Source organism: Manis javanica, chromosome 8, assembly GCF_040802235.1.
Source record: "Manis javanica isolate MJ-LG chromosome 8, MJ_LKY, whole genome shotgun sequence".
NCBI classification, from domain to species: Eukaryota; Metazoa; Chordata; class Mammalia; order Pholidota; family Manidae; genus Manis; species Manis javanica.
In genome coordinates, this window is record NC_133163.1 from 20,754,017 (window position 1) to 20,774,301 (window position 20,285).

The window sequence follows — 20,285 nt, forward strand, 5'->3', positions numbered from 1 at the left end:
TTCTAATCAAAAGTACAAAATAAGTATTTATGGATTTATATTGTTAAAAATAGATGATTAAGTAAATTAATTAATGGAGGAAAATGGGCAATCTTCGATGTAGAAAAATCCCAAATAATTTATATAAATACTCTGTTTTTGAGGCAGGTACATCATGCCCTACTCCTTAAATATGAGCTGCTCACTGTGACTTTCTTCCAAAGAGTACAGCAGAGAAAGGAGAGGAGAAGAGTAACCTTACAGTGGAGAAACCTGACAGACACTATCTAAGCTAGGTGATCAAGGTCACCTTCAACAGCGATGTCATGTTGACTGTATATACCCTTGATATGATGTGACTGAGAATGGACTTTACCTCTGTGGTATTCCAAAATCCTACAATCCCAGTCTAATCATGAGAAAAACATCAGACAAATTCTGATAGAGGGGCATATTATAAAACATGTGACCAGTACTCCTCTAAACTGTCAGGGTCATCAAAAACAAAGTCAGTCTGAGGATCTCACAGTTTAGAAGAACCTAAAATGACATGACAACTAAATGTAATATAATATCCTAGATAGGATCCTGGGACAGAAAAGGTCATTAGGTTAAAAAAAAACAAATCTGAATAAAGTATGTGCTTTAATAGTAATGCATCAGTATTGTTTCATTCATCATGACAAATTTACCATATAACATTAAGATGTTTATGACTGGGGAGACTGGTTTGGATATTTTGAACTCTTTGTAAAATTTTTGTAGTTTTTCTAAAATTAAAACTATTCTGAAGTAAAAAGGTCCTTTTTAAAGCCATCAGAGATAATATTTTGGCCACAAAGTGCAGTTCATATTTCTGATTATTTTCTGAGAAACAGAATCATTGATTAAAAGCAAATGAATATTCTAAGGGGCCATAATCCTAACCGCTAATGATTCACTTTGCACTAATTTACAGTGTCAATGACAGTGTTTGAGAGAGTCTGGCCCACTGCAGATGCCCTGAATTAAAGTGACTTAGATCTTGAATCTTCTTCACAGAAGCCAGATATGTAAAAATGCTCCTGTTATTCAACCTGAAACAAAAATAAGCCAGAATAACATAGTGTATAAGTGTAGAGTCACCCTATAGGAATTTAATATAGCTCCACCACTTTCTGATATGTGACTTTGAGTGAGGTTCTTGGCTCCTCTAAGCTTAATTCTTTCTCATCTATAAAATGGTGACATCAAATGTTCTACCATAGTATTTTGAGGAAAATTAAATGAAGTAATGTATGCAAATCAGTTAGTATAGTGGCTGGTGCAAATAAGTACTTGGTGTTAGTTATTATCACTGGTTTTTAGTCATTCACTCATTTATTCAATGAATATTTACTGATGAACCACTATGTGTCAAGCACTCTAGAAGATTCTAGAGAGATCATTGATGAGCAAGATACAATCCCTGCCTCTAAGGAGCTTACAGTCTATCAGTAGAGTCAGAGAAATATGCAGGAAATTGTACTATAATACGGTAAGTGTGAGAACTGGCTAAATACATGCTACAGTGGAAGCATACGGAATGATCAAGAAGGCAGTCTCAGCCAAAGGAACAGCCAGACCAGAATCTGAAGGGTCTGGAATAGATTAGCCCAGGTGTGGCTGCAGTAGGTGGGCACCCAATTGCTAGAGCCAATTGTATATACCTCTTTTCAATTCCCTGTTCAATGGCACCACATTGGTAGTTTAAAATCAGCCATGGTAAAAGTATTTGCACCATGGAAATCATCAAATGCTGCAAATCAGGGCTCTCCCTCTTCCTTATCCCAGAAATGCAACTGTTAAACATTTACCAGCACAGCACTGCTTTAGCCAATCAAATTTGGAAGAAAAATGCAGCCAAGGGAGGCAAGGAGAATGAGGAATTTGGGAAACTGAAAGGAGTTTGACCTAACTAGAGTGTGAAGGGGTCATGAAGATAGATAAGTGGGGACCAGATCATGGTTATAAACCAAATTAAGGTGTTTAGAATTTACCTTGAGGGCAATGGGGAGCCATTGAAGGGTATGGAGCAAGGGACGGGATTTACTTTAGATGTTAGAAAGATTCCCTCTGGTTTCAGAAAGCAGAGTGAAATTGGAACTACGTATCATTTGCTCGAAATTCTATTTGAGACATAGATTTCTCGGATTTGATAATTGTCTTTTTCCCCACAGGGTGGCATAATTGAAGTGTCCCTATCAGTTGACATATAAAAATGCTTTTATTTTTTTCTTTGTATTTTCTTTCTTTACTTATTTTTTATTAAGGTATTATTGATATACACTCTTATGAACGTTTCACATGACAAAACAATGTGGTTACTACATTCACCCATATTATTGTGTCCCCCATATCCCATTGCAGTCACTGCCCATCAGGATAGTAAGATGCCACAGAGTCACTATTTGCCTTCTCTGTGCTACCCTGTCTTCCCTATGATCCCCTCCACACAATGTGTGCCAGTCATAATACCCCTCAATCCCTTTCTCCCTCCCTCCCCACCTACCCTCCCCAACCCCTCCCCTTTGGTAACTGCTAGTGCCTTCTTGGAGTCTGTGAGTCTGTTGCTGTTTTATTCCTTCAGTTTTGATTCATTGTTATACTCCACAAATGAGGAAAATGATTTGGTACATGTCTTTCTCTGCCTGGCTTATTTCACCGAGCATAATATCCTCCAACTCCATCCATGGTGTTGTAAATGGTAGGATTTGTTTCTTTCTTATGGCTGACTAGTATTCCATTTTGTATATGTACACACCTTCTTTATCCATTCATCTACTAATGGATTCTTTTTCTTTGTATTTTCTACCGGTATTTTTCTAAAGTCACTTTTTTACAAACTTTCACAAAACAGTGGACTGTGACTTAGGACTTTTGACAGTTTTATTACATTTCTAACAGTTCCTAAAATGTTTTCTTCTTCCGAACACTGTATTTATAAGAGAAGCAAGACCAGAGACTGTGAAATAAATGAAGAGATTGTGAGAGGTAACAGTGGTCTGATATTTGTTGTAGTTTTGGTGAATTGCTATGGAAAATATCCAGGAGGTGATCCATGGTGAGGAAATAATGAGCAAGGAAAGGGAAAAGGAAAAATAAAGACAGACACTCAGACATCTGACTGGTGAGTGGTTACTGACATCACACAATAGGAACCAGTGGAGAAATAGTAATTTAAGGCCAGGGGGAAAGAGATAGTCCAGAGAATCAAGAGCTATGGCAGAGGAAGTAGGGAGGCAGGAGGGAAGAATGGAGGCAAATTGTTGAGTTTGAAATATCTTTGCAGGCTCTGAGAGGAATTTTGCAGAATGCAATTGTATAGGTGAATCTGGAGTTCAAGAGAAAATAAAAATCACCTTTAAAAAATAGCAGTAAGAGTTTTTGTCCAGAGGGTGCTGAGACAAAGCAAGAGAGTGAAGCCTATAGCATCAAAGCAAACTTCAAGAAGGAGGGGTCGTCAGCCTTGGGGAGGTCACATGCCTTATGGAAGTCAAGAAAAATAAAACCAGGATATTCTCTCTCTGCCACATCTACTCTGAGGATGAAGACCTTTCCCAGCAATCAGACTGTTGACATCAGGAAATGTCAACATCATTGAAGGGGTACAGTTACTTTACAGGACCCAAGAATAATCCTACAGAGGGACTTCAATGACATCAGTGTAGAACTCTGTCTCTTTGGAAAGAAAAAGAGATGCTGGGTTGACAGAAGGTGGAAAAATGGGAAAGAACTGGTTCCGGTTGGCACTCTCTGGTCATGTACAGACCATAATCAAGAACATGACACTAGGCTGCCATCACAATATGAAGTCCATGAATGCTCACTTCCCTATCAACACTGTCATTCAGGTGAACAGGTCTCTTGAAAATCAAAATTTCTTGAGTGAAAAATAAATCCACAGGATTCAGATGAGATCAGGTGTTGCTTGTTCACTATCTCAAGCCCAGAAAGATGAGTTAATTCTTGAAGGAAATAATATTGAACTTGGACCAAATTCAGGTGCTTTGATTCAGCAAGTCATAGCAGTTAAAACAAGAAGGCTATTGAAAAGTTTGGAGGGTATCTATGTGCAAAAATAGAAAAATTCATCAGGTTGATGAACAAGATGTAAGGTTATCCATCTATGGAAACATGAAGATATGAAATGATTCCTAAGACCCTATTTGTGATACTTTAATACACAGCCTAGTGATTACAGTCAACAATACTGTATTATATACTTCAAAGCTGTTAAGAGACTAGACCTTAAATGTCCTCACAAAAAAGAAATGGTAATTATGTGACATGATAGAGGTGTTGGCTAGAGCTATGGTGGTAAACATATTGCAATATATAAATGTATCAAATCAACATATTGTTCACTTTAAACTTAACACAGTACTATACGTGAATTATATCTCAATAGAGCTGTCATTGAATTTTTTTTTTCATTTTAAAAGGTGCAATAAAAGCCTCCTATTGATAGGAAGAAAGGAAGGGATGGAGAGAGAAGGGGAGGGAGGGAGGAGAAAAGAAAAGAAAAATTATCCATTGGATTTAGCAATAAGCCTCTCTTTAGCAACCATATACAGAGTCATTTCTGTTGAATGGTTGGGGCAAATGTCAGATCATAGAAGAGATAAAAATAGCAAAGGTAGATTGTTTTTAGCTTTCACTTAAGATTTCTGCCCAGCAAAGAAAATGATAGAATTCCCTTATAACAAAAGCATAACCTCACTCAGTAGTTCTTAGACACTTCCACCAAAATTTCCTCAGTGCAAAATGGGTGTGCACCTCTTCATGTGCAGGGGTATAGGATTGTGCAATTACAAAATTTCCCTAAACTCAGCTTAGTAATTCTTCCAAATTTATGTTTGTTTTAATATGAAAATAGCAGTTCTCTTTTCCAAAAAAGTTTCCTGAGGAAAATTTGTAATCCCAGGCAAATGTAAGATACTTAGGCTGTAACCCCAAAGACTTCTGGAGGGTTCATGTAAATCATAGCTTAAGAAGAAAGTATAGGAAAACTCATATTTACTTCAGTTAGTTCCCAGAGGTGTGTCATAGTTAAATAATGCAAAGAATGGAAAACAGCCAAAGATGGTGGCATTGACCCGGAGAACTGACACTGGACTAAAGCAAGTGTTCTGGCTCAGCATGAACTGGCAGCACATGTTTGAGCAAATTCCTTAAAATCTCTGATCCTCAGTTTCCACTACTGTGAAATGAAGGGGTTGATTTGCATGCTTATTTTCTTTCCAGTTCTAACTTTGTTGTTCATTTAATTTTCTCCATTCACCAAGGAGAATATTAAGTGGCTGAAAGGAAAAGAGCAGAAACCAGTTGCTAACACGCTCTGGGTCATTGCTAAATGCTACTATGTTCAAGAGTTTGGAACTATGTTCAAAGAGTAGCAATTTTCCCATTAGAATACAGTGGCCAAGTGTGCCTATTCAGCTATAAATATTCATGAAAATAGGTCACTATGCATACGCCATTGCCTGGCAGTAAACAAGCACCAAAACAAAGATGTGAAACAGTATGTCCATTTTGGCTTTTCTTACACATAGAACATTCCTCAGACTCACAAAAGATAACATTTCTTTATTCAGTTAACAAATGTTAATCAAATATTTATTATTCAATAAATTGAACATTTATGGGAAGAATTTGAATATTTATGAAAATTTTTCTTATGGAAAATACAGAAATGAATGTGACATTGTCCTGGTACTCAAAGATTTCACTATATTGAAAAAAAGACAGAAGTACACAACTCTAAAGAAAGGCAAAATAAAATAAATGTCATAATGGAGATATAAGCCATGTACTCAAGGGGTGATTGGTTTGGACTAGGGTCTTTTGATAGGGGAAATGGAATATTTTGTTTAGTCCAACAGGATACAGGTTCCCTGTTAGCCAAAAGTAGAACATTTCTATGAAATCTTTCATAAGCCAAAATGGCATAAAGTGAATAAGAAATTGCCATTAATTTCTCTGGAAAATTTTTTTTAGCATTCCCTGGCCCAAAAAGTAAACTCTCTTAGGGCATTTCTGATACCCCAGGACACATCTGATACCTTGCTAATAGATGCACAAAATAAATCAAAACAAAGCACAGATGCTCCCAGACAGAGTTCAGAACTCTGGTGGCTTAAGGCTAGGATGCTGAGATACTGAGTTCAATTCCCAGGGAAGGAGCTTGGTGGGGCCTCCCCCACTGCATGGGCTGTGCGCTGTGCTGCAAAACAAACTGAACGCTCTTTCTGCTTTTCACCTTTGCTATAAAAGCAAAAATCCTGTCTAGATTCTCTCGGTTTAGCACAAACAGGTACTAACATAGGTTCTTCGTGAAAGTGAAGTGGCGTAAATGAAGTTTTGAAAAGTAGAGGTTACCTGTAGGTTAGATTTTTTTCTGGCAAAGAAAGGATAAAACTCACTTCTGGCTGATGGAACAATAGGAACAGAGAGAAAGGACAGTGCACTACTTGCAAGAGACCGTAAGTAACAATGTAGTGAAGCTGGGGTAAAGAGGGGCAAAAGGAAAATTCTAAAAGATAGGGCCAAAAGTTGGGAGGCCAGATCACAGAGACCTTTGAACTGGAATCCAGTGGTGTCCAAAGTGCAGTAAAACACCCAAGTAAGTTAAAAATGATCCACAGAGGCATAAAAAAATATATTGTTACTTCTATTTGTATTTTATTCTCTTTTCTTTTAAATTCATATTTCTGTATATATTTATGTTAATGTATACTAACATACACAGTTAATGCAAGTATTTTATAAATAAATACATAAATCTACATACCTTGGATGTAGATACACAATGAAAAAACTTAGAAACACTGCTCTAGACAACAGAGAACTATGGCAGCTTTGGGGCAGAGAGTATTGTGACGTGATCTGTGTCAGAGGAAGATAACCATGGCAGCAAGTGAAGAAGAGATGCTCAGTGACAAATCTGAGACAATTGGATGAATTGTTAGAAGGCTGGGGTTGAAATCCTGGCTTTGCCACTTAAGTCATACAACTCTGCTGATTTTCAAATGGGAGCACTAATAACAGAATTTTATGAGGATGAAGTGACATACATGTGTGCAAACACCCAGCCCAATAACAAATTAGAATAGATGCTTTGGGAGCATTCAATGAATCTGAATTTGATGTTCTAACGTACTTTAGAATGTTGAAACAAATGACCAGTTACAAGATGATGATGGGCTAAAATTAAGGGCACTGTTGGAGGGATTAGAAAGCTAGAATTGACATAGATTAGTTTAGATGAAAAAATCAAGAGAATTTGTTCACTGATTAGGCATGGGAATGGAGGAAAAAGAAAAGCTAATTTGAATCTGGGGTTTCTTGCCTGGATGGATGAAAAGATAGATTTTTCTATTTATAATGGCAGAATACAGGAAAAGAAGCAGACAAAAGTGGCATGTTAGTTTGGTGTATGTTGAATCAGTGGTACCAGATGTATATCTATGTATTTATTAATAAATTTAGACCATGAATTCACAGGGGAGATCTGGACTGCATCTCTGCTCCCGTTTCTGGGAATCAAAAGGCAGCTGTCCAAACCTCCTGGCCCAACGCAAGTCATCCAGAAATTGTAGTCCATGCTACTACTAGGTAGTTAACTTGCTTCTTGTCAAAAGAATTGTGTGTAAGAAGTCTGATTAAATTCTACAAAATTGCAACCCCATTTCCAATGTTTTGTAGACACAGCCTTATGGAGGGTCTTTCATTTATTTATGTGGAGTTTGTCAGGGCCTGAGAGTGAGTCACAGTGCTTGGTCCAATCTCCAAACTCAATTTTTAATTTGCATAAAAATCACCCATATACAATTCCTAGATCCCGTACTGTGAGAATGTGATTCAGCAGGAATTTGCATTTTTAACAAGCATGCAGATTATGTAATACAGGCTCTCCAGAAAAGAGGTCACTGTCAGAATTTCTACCAAGTACATGGATTTTCCTTTTAGTCATGACAGCAGAAATCAGCAGGTCAAATGGGTCAGCAAGGAAATACAATTTTTATTGCCCATTTAGAAATTGCAGTGTAGGGAGGTGAATAGAAACCAGAATGTTACAAGGAAGTCATTAGGAATCATTATAACTGGTTTGAGTCCTTATTAAGCACCTGTGATTCATGGGGAGTGGGGGGGATTTTACCACAACAATTTCATGGTAATAAACAACTATTCTATTGAAGCTGTATATCATCCTTTGCATGTCTTATAGCATCACAACATTAGGAAACCTGTAAAATAAACATTTATTTACAGCCCAGTGAATCTTGTCCTTGTGTTTATTATAATGATGTTGAGGACAATGGTCATTGTGTCCTCTCATTGAGGACCCTTGGGACAAATTTCTGTCTAGTCTCATTTTAGGGATAGCCATGCTTTTTCTAGGAATGCCATCTATATTAATCTTATATAAAATCCAAATTATCTAACAGACCACATTCCTTGAGAAGTGCCTACTAGATCTCTCAGAATCAAATTACCTGGGATCAAATGGAAGTGTCCTTATGGTATGAATATGCTTTCTACAATAAGATCAGGTACAAATTAAACATTTATATACTACTTTCAGAATTTCCAAAGCCTAGCACATATATCTTATTAAGTCTTTAAAAGGAATTCTCATTAACAGATGAAAAATTTGACTCACAGCAATAAATGATTTGCCTGAGATCACACAACCATAATTAGAGAACTTGAATTTTAACACACAATTTCTGAATTCAAATCCAGTTCTCTTCCTACTGCCTCTACAGAAGAAAAAATAATTTTTATTATGCTCTGCATATATGTAACTCCAGGGGAAAAATAAGTTACGAGCCCAAGAAAAATTACCTTTGAAACCGAAACCAGTCAAAGAGAGAGATAAAGTGGGAGAAACCTGTTTATTGCATACAAGCAATGGTCCACTTCTGCTCGCCCATGTCTCTTGCAACCTTTTCTGCAAAAAGGGACCCTACCGAACCTTTCCAGTTCAGATATGCCCTTGGCTCCCCCTTGCAATTACCTATTGACATGGAGATGGACTACTTCTCTCCACCTCTTGGAAACACCTACCCATTTGGAGATGCACTAAGGCCAGCCGAGAGATTCTGGAAATACTGCAATTTTACCCACAGTATAAAATACTATTTAATATTCATACCAATCCTAAGAGTTGTTTTTATTTATCCAAATGTTTTACAGATCTAAGACTCTCAGACACTTGAGAACTTGCCAAGGTCAATCAGCACAAATCATGCACATCAGACTTAAACCGTAAACCCATGACAGCCCGATTCTGAGCTTTCCCCTGAGCCATTCCTAACAAGCAATCTGCTATGCTCGTGGTAAATTGATAGTCCCTCTAATAGACAACAAACACTACCAGGGAGAAGCTAAGAGCTGAAATGCCAAAATTCTTGTAATTCAATAATTTTGTCTTTGTTGTAAGAAAAAAATAGTTAGGGATATGAAGCCATATCCATCCCTTAAAATGTACTGGTATAAATGAATGTACATTGAACAGAATCTAGGGAAAGGTGATAATGCAGAGATGCTGAGAACACTAGCAGCAGATGCAGCACACCAGTGAGAATAGAGGCAGAAATTTTGAAAACCAGCCTTGCTACCCTCACAGTCCTGCCCAAGGAAGGACTCAGAAGTTAAGAAGATATTCATTCTGCTATGCCTGTCCCTTAGCTTCTCTTCTGCGAAATAAGAAAATGAAAGAGAAGAAACTCAAACTTAGGGGTCTCCAGTGGTGTTAATTTGTCAAGTACCTAAATGCCTTTCTAACGTGTTATTTTTCTTCAGTAATTATCTGAAAAAAGAAGAACGTCATTGAATAACTTTTCAGCACTTTTACCAAGGCATCCCCAGAATACGTGCATGTATTTTCATGTAGGTTCCATTGCCCCATCCTGGCTTATTGGAGCTGCAAGTCTTGTTTCCAAGCAGATTGTCCTGATGGGTCATTATAGCTGGTGCTGGGGTACAAAAGTGGACTAAGTGGAAATGCAAGGCTAATCTGTCAAGCCCAACAAAGATAAATATCCCAGCACCACTGCCATATTTCACAGTGCATTGTGTTGACTATAGATCTCCTGACATGATAAATTTTATGGCCAAACGGGGTGGCATTTTGCAACGCTGAGTCTACTAAGGATGCTTGGTCCTTCTCTAATAGGGTCAATAGTGATAAATTGCCCTGCTGAACTCCCATGAAATATGACATTTCAGGTTAGCCAAATTCTCCTTGATGTGCAAGTCCCAGTTAGTCTTGAGACATTTACCAGAAGAGTTTCTCTAGTTAGAAGGAAGAAATGGTACCAGATATGCCCTTCTTGTCTTTCTTATTATTCTGTCAGCAATGAAAAGGAAGGTTTTAGAATCTCTTTCCTCAACGGATTTCCTTCTAGAATGGCAGGAGGTAGAGGGCACTGCCTGGGAGGAGAGAGAAAAGAAATCACCTATTCAATCTCCTGCACCTTTCATTAATTTCCCTGTCACTCAGTTTTTCTTTTGGGTTGTCTTTCCTCATACATAGAAACGTGAGCAGCCAATGAATTGACATGACATATTCCTGAAAGGAAACCGTCATTTATCCAGAGCAAGCAAGAATGATGTTTCATTCATAGAAATACTTAAGAGCCTCACATAAGGAAAAAAAAAGCTTGAAATTTCCCATTTTTTCCAGCTTTTCAAGGCTGGCTTATAAATTGCAATGATAATAAAAGTATGTGGTACCTGCAGGCTAATGTCACCATAACTTGTCTCAATTAATAGGGCCTTGCACCTAAAAGCACAAACTGTCATGGTTCTGGTATGGTCACAAAATAATTATGACCCTGGGCAAGTCATTTGACTTCTCTGGGCCTTGGATTTCTCACCTATGAAGTGAGGCTTATTATAATACATAATCCCCAAATTTCCTTCCACAGCAAAGCCTCTACTAGATAGTACAAAAAAGGACTTAATAACATAGGCTCTGGAACCAAACTGAGTAAAAAACTCAGATCCACCACATAACAGCTGAGGGTCCTTGAGCAGTTTATTTAATCTCTCTAAACTCCATTTTCCTCATCTGTAAAATGGAGATGATATCAATAACCATCCACACAGGGCTATGATGAAGATGAAATAATTTAATATATGTAAAGTGCTTATAACCATGGATGGAAGATAGTAAGTTTTCAGTGGGTGTTAGTTGTTATTATTATACTAGGATTTTATTTTATTGCTATTCAAAAAATGGTGAATAGTCCAGTACATGGTATGTTATATAAACATTTTGACTAGCTCACCTTCACCTGTAACAGGACTCCTACATGTGAGCAATTTATTTTCTACAGACAACAAGGATGAAACTGTGTAGTATTGATCACTGTATTCAATTTCCTTTATCAATTTATGTCATTAGCATATCCACAAATGGTACCATCTTATAATCCTCTCTCCCCTTAGTTAGCCATGTCCATTGCCTTCCCTAATGAGCACATACAAACACACGCAAACACACACTCAAACCTCAATAGTACACAAATCAATTCCAACTGTTCAATATTTCTATAGCACATCTTTTCTTTTCCATTTGTATTATAATTACACATGGGATGCATTCAATAAAATTACATTGCTAATGATGATTTGACTGATTATGAGGATAATGATCTTAGATTAGTAAATTGTGTTTATTATTTTCTTTTTCTTTTTTTTAATTAAGATATCATTAATATACAATTTTATAAGGGTTTCACATGAGCAACACTGTGATTTCAGTATTCACACATATTGTGACGTTCCTCTCCCCATCCCATTGCTGTCACTGTCCATCAGCATAGTTAAGACGCTATAGGGTCATTACTTGTCGTCTCCATGCTGTACAGCCTTCCCCATGACTTACCTATGTTGTGACTGCTAATTATAGTACTTCTTAATCCCCTTCTCCCTTGCTCCCAACCCACACTCCCCAATCCCTTACTTTGGTAACTGCTAGTCCCTTCTTGGAGTCTGTGAGTCTGTTGCTATTTTATACCCTCAGTTTTGTGATGTTGTTCTACTCCATAAATGAGTGAAATCATTTGGTACTTATCCTCCTCTGCCCGGCTGATTTCACTGAGCATTATACCCTCCAGCTCCACCCATGTTGTTGCAAATGGTAGGATTTGTTTTCTTCTTATGGCTGAATAATATTCCATTGTGTATATGTACCACCTCTTCTTTACCCATTCATCTCCTGATGGACACTTGGGTCACTTCCATATCTTGGCTATTATAAATAGTGCTGTGATAAACATAGAGGTGCATATGTGTTTTTGAAACAGGGATCTTGTTTTCTTTGGGTAAATTCCTAGGAATGGAATTCCTGAGTCAATGGTATTTCAATTTTTAGTTTTTAGAGGAACCTCCATATTGCTTTCTACAATGATTGAACTAATATACATTCCCACCACCAGTGTAGAGAGATCCCCCTTTCTCCGCATCCTTGCCAGCATTTGTTGTTTCTTGTCTTTTGAATGTTGGCCATCCTAACTGGTGTGAGGTGATATCTCATTGTGGTTTCAATTTGTATTTCCCTGATGATAGTGATGTGGAGCATCATTTCATGTGCCTGTTGGCCATCTGAATTTCTTCTTTGGAGAAGTGTCTTTTCAGATCCTCCACCAATTTCTTAATTGGGTTAATTGCTTTTTGGATGGTGAGGTGTGTGAGTTTCTTTATATATTTGGATGTTAACCACTTATCAATAAGCCATTTATGAATATATCCTCCTATACTGTAGGATGGCTTTTGTTCTGCTGATGGTGCCCTTTGCTGTACAGAGGCTTTTTAGTTTGAGGTAGTCCCATTTGTTCATTTTTGCTTTTGTTTCCCTTGCTCAAGGAGACATGCTCAGGAAAGACTTGCTCAATTTTATATTCAAGAGATTGTTCTCTATATTTTCTTCTAGGAGGTTTATGGTTTCATGACTTACATTCAGGTGTTTGACCCATTTCAAGTTTACTTTCATGTATGGAGTTGCTTTTATGTAATCCAGTTTCATTCTCTTCCAAGTAGCTGTCCAGTTTTGCCAACAGCAATTGTTGAAGAGGTTGTCATTTCCCCACTGGCTCCTTTATTGTATATTAATTGACCATATGTGTGGGTTGATATCCAGGCTCTCTATTCTGTTCCATTGGTCTATAGGTCTGTTCTTGTGCCAGTACCAAATTGTTTTGATTACTGTGGCATTTAATTAGAGCTTGAAGTGGGGAATTGTAATCTCCCCAGCTTTGTTCTTCCTTCTCAGTATTGGTTTGGCTACTTGGGGTCTTCTGTAGTTCCATATGAATTTTAGAGCTATTTGTTCTAGTTCACCAAAGAATACCATTGGTATTTTGATAGGGATTGCATTGAATCTGTAGATTGCTTTAGGCAGGATGGCCATTTCGGCAATATTAATTCTTCCTACCCATGAGCATGGATGTATTTCCATTTATGGGTGTCTTCTTTAATCTCTTTCATGAGTGTCATTTAGTTTTTAGGGTATAGGTCTTTCACTTCCTTGGTTAGGTTTATTCCTAGGTGTTTTACTCTTTTTGATGCAATTGTGAATGGAATTGTTTTCCTGATTTCTCTTTCTGCAAGTTCACTGTTAGTGTATAGGAATGCAACAGATTTCTGTGTATTAATTTTGTATCCTACAACTTTGCTGAATTCAGTTATTAGTTCTAGTAGTTTTGGGGTAGATTCTTTAGGGTTTTCTTTGTACAATACCATGTTACCTGCAAACAGTGACAGTTTAACTTTCTTCCTTACTAATCTGGATGCCTTTTATTTCTTTGTGTTGTATGATTGCTATGGCTTAGGACCTCAGGAACTATGTTGAATAAAAGCGGGGAGAGTGGGCATCCTTGTCTTGCTCCCGATCTTAAAGGAAAAGTTTTCAGCTCTTCACTGCTAAGTATGATGTTGGCTGTGTGTTTGTCATAAATGGCCTTTATTATGTTGAGGTACCTGCCCTCTATACCAATTTTGTTGAGAGTTTTTATCATGAATGGATGTTGAATTTTGTCAAATGCTTTTTCAGTATCTTTAGAGATGATCAAGCAGTTTTTGTCCTTCATTTTGTTGATGTGATGTATGATGTTGATGGATTCTTTAATATTATACCATCCTTGCATCCCTGGAATAAATCCTACTGGATCATGATGGATGATCTTTTTGATGTACTTTAAATTCAATTTGCTAATATTTTGTTGGGTATCTTTGCATCTATATTCATCAGGGATATTCTGTAATTTTCTTTTTTTTGTGGTGTCTTTGTCTGGTTTTGGTATTAGAGTGATGCTGGCCTCATAGAATGGGTTTGGAAGTATTCCCTCCTCTTCTACTTTTTGGAAAACTTTAAGGAGAATGGGTATTAGGGCTTCAGTAAATGTTTGATAAAATTTAGCAGTGAAGCCATCTGGTCCAGGAGTTTTGTTCTCAGGTAGTTTTTGATTACCAGTTCAATTTCGCTGTTGGTAATTGGTCTATTCAGATTTTCTGTTTCTTTCTGGGTCAACCTTGGAAGGTTTTATTTTTCTAGAAAGTTGTCCATTTCTTCTAGGTTATCCAGTTTGTTAGCATATAATTTTTCATAGTATTCTCTCATAATTCTTTGTATTTCTGTGTTGTCAGTACTGATTTTTCCTTTCTCATTTCTGATTCTGTTTATGTGTGTAGACTCTGTTTTTTTCTTGATAAGTCTGGCTAGGGGTTTATCTGTTTTATTTGCTTGAAGAACCAGCTCCTGGTATCATTCATTCTATTGTTTTATTTTTCTCAATTTTGTTTATTTCTTCTCTGATCTTCATTAGGTCCCTCCTTCTACTGACTTTGGCCTCATTTGTTCTTCTTTTTCTAGTTTTATTAATTGTGCATTTTGACTGCTCATATGGGATTGTTTTTCTTTCTTAAGGTAGGCCTGTATTGCAATATACTTCCCTTTTAGCACAGCCTTTGCTGAGTCCCACAGATTTTTGCAGTGTTATTGTTGTCATTTGTCTCCACATATTGCTTGATCTCTGTTTTTATTTGCTCATTGGCCCATTGAATATTTAGGTGCATGTTGTTAAGCCTTCATGTGTTTGTGGGATTTTTATTTTCTATGCATAATCTATTTCTAGTTTCATACCTTTGTGGTATGAGTAGGTGGTTGACACAATTTCAATCTTTTTTAATTTACTGAGGCACTTTTTGTGGCCTAGTATGTGATCTATTCTGGGAAATGTTCCATGTGCACATAAGAAGAAGCTGCTTTTGGGTCGAGTGTTCTGTAGGTATCTGTTAGGTCCATCTGTTCTAATGCATTGTATAGCACCTATGTCATTAGTTATTTCTGTCTTCTGTCTGGTTGATCAGTCCTTTGGAGTTAGTGGTGTATTGAAGTCTCTTAAAATGAATGTATTGCATTCCATTTCCCCCTTTAATTCTGTTAGTATTTGTTTCACATATCTAGGTACTCCTATATTGGGTGCATAGATATTTATAATGTTTATATCCTTTTGTTGGATGGATCCCATTATTATTATGTAATTTCCTTCTTTGTCTCTTGTTACTTTCTTTGTTTTGAAGTCTATTTTGTCTAATATAAGTACTGCTACTCTGCTTTTTTCTCCCTATTAGTTGCATGAAATATATTTTTCCATCCCTTCACTTTTAGTCTGTGTATGTCTTTAGGTTTGATGTGAGTCTCTTGTAGGCAGCATATAGATGGGTCTTTTTTTTTTCATCCTTTCTGTAACTCCATGTCTTTTGATTGGTGCATTCAGTCCATTTATTCTTAGGGTGATTATTGATAGATATGCACTTATTGGCATTGCAAACTTTAGATTTGTGGTTATGAAAAGTTCATGGGTGGCTTCCTTACTATCTAACAGTCTATCTTAACTCACTTATTATGCTATTTCAAATGCAACCTAAAGGTTCCTTTTTTTCCCTTTCTTCTTCTTCTTCCTCCACTCTTTATATATTAGCTGTCATATTCTCCCTTAACTAACTTTGTAGTTGATTTAATTTTGCATTTGCTTAGTAATTAATTGTCTCTACAAATTTAAATGATAATCTTGCCAAGTAGAGTATTCTTGACGGGAGGCCCTTATGTTTCATTGCATTAACTATATTATGCCACTTCCTTCTGGCCTGTAAGGTTTTTGCTGAGAAGTCTGTAGATTACCTGATGGGCTTTCCTTTATAAGTGCTCTTTTTTCTCTCTGTGGCTGCTCTTAATACTCTCTCCTTGTCCTTGATCTTTGCCATTTTAATTATATATGTCTTGGTGTTGTCTTCCTAGGGTCCCTTTGTGTTGGGAGATCTCTGCACTTCCATGATCTGAGTGACTATTTCCTTCCCCAAACTGGGGAAGTTTTCAGGAATTATTTCCTAAAAGAAACTTTTTATCCCTTTTTTCTCTTTTCTTCTTCTGGTAGCCCTATAATGAGAATATTGTTCCATTTGGATTGGTTACACAGCTCTCTTATTATTCTTTCATTCCTAGAGATCCTTTCTTCTCTCTGTTTCTCAGCTTGTTTTCCTGTTCTCTAATTTCTATTTCATTTACCATGTCCTCTACTTCATCTTATCTATTTTTAAATCCCTCCATTGTATTTTTCATTTCAAATATTGTATTTTTCAAAGTTTCTGTCTCTTTCTTGAAGTTCTCCCTGAGATCTTGATTATTTTTCTGAAGCTCCAGGAGCATGGTTATGATTTTTATTTTCAAATCTTTATCAAGAAGACTGGTGATTTCAATTTCACTTAGCCCTCTTCCTGGTGTCTTTTCCTGTATTTCTGCTGGACAAAATTTATTTTGCCATTTCATTTTTTTTAGTGATTTGTGTGGAATAATAACTTTGTGTATGCAGCACCCTCTAGTGCCCAGAAGCTCTACTCTTTGTACCTGCCAAGCACTTGTAGCAATAGTGGAGGTTGTAGGTGAGCAGAACCAGTGCCTGATGGGAGGAAAGAACTCTTTCCTGCCTTCCTACCTGTAATACCTTCCTCCACTGCCAGATCTAATGGGCCAAGTGTACAGGGAGATGCCTCTTTGCTATGCCCCTGTATCTTCCATGGGCAGGACCACCCTCCAGCTGGCCTTGCATGATGGTGGGGCAGCAGGTTTCCAGGACCAGTGCCTACAGGGAGGAAGGAGCAGCAGGCTGTGTACCACAGTGGGGGGCCTCAGGGCTGTGTTGCCAGCCAGGGGAATGAAACGTCTGGAAGTCCTGAAAGCTCCCAACCTGCTGGGCTGAGTGTGCTGAGACAATTTTGTCCACCTGCTCTTTCTCCTGAACAGCAAGCTCTGTGTAATCTTTGCCCCTTTAGTGCCCTTCTCAGTGTTGGAAAGTCTTTCAAAGTGCCTGCCCATCTTTTGTCCTGGAGCAGCCAGTTGTGCATACTTGTTCTCCACAAGTGGTGTAATCTCAGTCTCTCTGACTATTCCACCTGTCTTTGTTTTCCAACCCCTCTACTCTCCGTAGCACCATGCAATGTGGGTTTGTGCTCCCAGAACAGATCTCCAGGGCTGGGTGTTCAGCAGTCCTGGCCTTCTACTCCTTCCCTGCCCTCCCTTCTCTTTTTCTCTTCCTCCCACCTATGATTTGGGGTTGGGGGAAGGCTTAGGTCCCACTGGATCATGGCTTTGCCACTTTACCCTTTTCTGTGAGGTCTTCTCTTTTCCCCAGAAGTAGGCAGTCTGTTCTGCAATATTCAGGTCGCTCTTTCAGGATTAGTTGTACTTGCTGTATTTTCATGTTATATGTGGTTTTGAGAGGAGGTTTCTGCCTCACTTCTCACATGTTCATCTTTTTCCCAAGTCTGTGCTTATTATTTTCAAAGTTATACATAAGTTATATACGCTTCATTCATTCATACAGCAAATATTTTTGAGAGCCTAACACAGGCTCTGTTGGGCCTGAAACAATGATGTAGCATACCAAAATCTTGTTGGAACTTAAACTCAGACAAAATTTGAATTATTATCCTGTGGTCATGCCATAGGATATTTATTTTGGAAGCAAACAGTTACTTGTGGGAAATACTTAAGTTACTGTTTCCCTTCTTAGGACTTTGTCTTAGTTTATAGATACACCTTTCTAGCTGTGACTTCCTAATCTGTATACTTAAAGGATTTGACTAGATAGCCTCAAAAGTCAGTTTCTGCTCTAATATTCTATTAAACAAATGCAAAATCAGCTCCCTATAACAGGAACTTCAAGAAAGAATAGCCTGGAAATATAATGCATTCTAAAATAGATGACCAGGATATGCACAAGTTTGTTTATTTCTGGGTGGCCAGCCTGTGGATGAATTTTATTATTATCTTAAAGTTCCTTGTTTCTCCTCTCTACTTCTTTCCTGTCTGGCTGCACTATTACTGTATGGGCTGCCAAAAAGAGTAAAATGTAATCAGCTTTCCTGCAGCAATCAGTCTGGAGAAGTTCTGAGGGGATGGATACTCCTGGCTCCCATTGATTGATGGGACAATTGAGCAACAACTGATATATAATGGAAAAATCACAGATTTCAGAGTCCAAAGAATGTATTTTATGTCCATTTTTTCCTTTGGCTTCATATTCAACCATGACAATGCACATATTCTCTCTAAGGTTCAGGTTCAGCATCTATAAACTGCAGACCTTCATAACTGGCAGGCATAACCATAGGCTGGCTGTCTATCTAGAAAGATAAATACTGTAATGGTTTATTTTCCAGATGAGAAAGCAGAGACTCAGTTGAGGTTAAAATAAAAATGTATAGGTAAAAGTATGTCATAAATCTCAAAATTCCACATGTATTTTGTTAATAGTTGTTATTGCTGTGAGATCACCCCATCCAAATGTTAGGGCTTTATGCTTTGTTGATTACAGTAATATAGACAAAATAAACTTTGATCATGGGTAAATGTTTTTGTTTTCCTTGATTTGATATACAGAGAAAAAAAGTCAAGAAGAGAATGGCACTTGCCCTTTTCACTGAACTCCATGTAGGGAATAGAACGGTCTATGTCTATCTTATTCACTAGTGGATCTAACTAGCATGTAGGACAGTGCCTGGCATATAGCAAGAGTTCAGTAAGTAGAGTAAAATCCATCCAAAGAGTGATGTGAGTCTATTCACTTACATAAAATGTCTGATCACATTATTGCAAATTAATAAAAAGGCCATGCAGTTTACCAGCTGGGAACTGTGGGATGTGCAATCCAAGTCCAGGTAGTCCCATGACTGTGGCTTAGTCCCACCTCATACTTACCTGCTATGCCTGAAATATTGATTCTGGCTCTTTGGCTGGCTGAGGTTTCCAGGATAGCAACCACAATTACAGGCATACCCTATGCCTTTTGGCACCAATCCAGGTAGGAATGGGAGACATTGGAAATTTGAGGACCCAGCATCCACACTTCCTAAGAGAAAATGCCTCTACTGTTTCTTCACTTAAACTCACCCTCCCTTCCACACAGTCCCCTCTCCCCACCTCTCCTGGATGGTAAGAACTTTAATCAGGGGCTGCAAAGAACCAACATCCTTAATAATCACTAATCATGGCACTTTATTGTTTTACTTTTGGTAAATTAAATGAATATATAGCCAAAAGGATGACCTAGATAAATGAAGGTATAGTTATAGTATATTCAGTGCAATAAATGAAACTAGTAGGTATTGGGGCAAAGGGTACTCCTAACAAGATTTGATTTTTTTTCAAAGTGAGAGAGGTGAAAAAGAAAATCAGATGAGAACCTTAAAGAAAAATACAAAAAGACATCTGTACTAGTGATTGACCCAATTGTGTCTTTAAAGATAGACCACATTTTGACAAGTAAACAGACCCACAGACAAAATCCCCAAACTACATATTTTTAAGTCCTCAGCTTCTACTAGGAAATAAATTATTTTGCCATGAATAGTAACCTTTCCCACCATTCTTACAATATATTTAGGATTAAAGTCTATTTGGGGATCAGTTAATTAGATCTGCTTGCTATTCATAAGCACCAGAATTACAGAATGTTTTACACTCTAAATTTGAAGGAATCTTCCCATACCTGCCTCACCAAATAACAATAGTCTACCATCTTAGCTTATTGAATTTATGAGCTGTGAGTGTCCATGACCACTAACAGCTGTCTTGGTTTTTCCCTCGGTACACAGCAATTACGGCTGAGAAGAAATTCATAACTGTTTGGCTTTGAAAAACTGTGGTTGCCTCCTGAGACTACAGCAAGTAAAGAGAGGTTTCTATTTCCTTCAGATCTGATTTTAACAAGACCAGA

General features: G+C 37.6%; 1 pseudogene; it reads left to right on the forward strand.

Moving 5' to 3' along the window:
• Nucleotides 1-3,544: 3,544 nt before the first annotated feature.
• Nucleotides 3,545-4,082, forward strand: LOC108397312 (large ribosomal subunit protein uL6 pseudogene; annotated as a pseudogene).
• Nucleotides 4,083-20,285: the final 16,203 nt, after the last annotated feature.